This window comes from Calidris pugnax, unplaced genomic scaffold, assembly GCF_001431845.1.
Source record: "Calidris pugnax isolate Ruff unplaced genomic scaffold, ASM143184v1 scaffold46, whole genome shotgun sequence".
Classification (NCBI taxonomy): Eukaryota; Metazoa; Chordata; class Aves; order Charadriiformes; family Scolopacidae; genus Calidris; species Calidris pugnax.
Genome location: NW_015090769.1, coordinates 15599 through 16719, shown reverse-complemented (window position 1 = coordinate 16719; position 1121 = coordinate 15599).

Sequence of the window (1121 nt, the reverse complement as noted above, 5' to 3'; positions counted from 1 at the left end):
GGGGGGGGGGGCCCCGCGGGGGGGGGGGGGGGGGGGTTAAATAATAGAGTAAAAACTTGCTCGGGGGGGGGGTGCAGCACCCCCAGCCGCAGCAAAGCAGCCCCACAGCCAGCCCTCAGCCCCACAGAGGGTCCCTGTGCCCACATACCCACCTCTATCCCCCATGGGCACCCCCCGAGCCCCACAGCAGGCGGCTCCTCTCCACCCTGGCTGCAGCCCAAGGTAAAAGCCCAGCGCCTGGCACCCCCCCCAAGACACCCCCCCGTGTTTTCCTCCATAACACCCCCAAAAATGCAATATATGTGACCGATTTCCACCATACAAGCGAGGTGGGGTGAGCAGAAAGGGGGGGGCACCACCCGAGGTGAGGACCCTCTGTGCGGCCGGCGCCGGTAATAAAAAATCTTCACCTTCCAAAAACATCAAGGAGTATTAGAGGGTTTCCTTACAGCCAGATTTTTTTGGGGAGGGGGGGGACAGGGAGGGGGTTTGCCTCCGAACCAGGGTGCCAGGTTTCCCCCCCCCCTCCCTCAGCCAACCAGTTCCTCACATCCAACAGAAGCTGAGCCCTGATAACCCGGCGGGTCGGAGGCATCCGGAGAGGCAGGAAGGAGCCCAGCAGAAGGAAATATTAAATAGAGCAATATAAACACGGCGACGGGAGCCAGCTCACCCTCAAGGAGAAGCAGGGGCTGCAGGCCCTGGCCCAGAAGGTGCAGCGGGACTTGGAGAAGTGTAACAGCAGCCAGACCAACAACCCCATCCCCAAGGTGAGATAACACCCCCCGCCCCACCAGCCCTCCCCAGCTCTAGGTGATGCAATGACCTTGCTTCAAGCCCCACCAGCTTCAGCAGGGATGGACGTGGGGGTACGGGGTGGGGGAAGAACCTGCTGGTGATGCCGTTGTGCGCTCCCTCCAGCCTGGTGGGGGTCTCAGTCCTGGCATCTCCAGCTGGTGAAGGGGGTTTCCAACCTCAAAGGCCCCTCTCCAGCCTGGTGGGGGTCTCAGTCCTGGCATCTCCAGCTGCTGGAGGGGGTTCCAACCTCAAAGCCCCCTCTCCAGCTTCGTGGGGGTCTCAGTCCTGGCATCTCCAGCTGGTGGAGGGGGTTTCCAACCTCA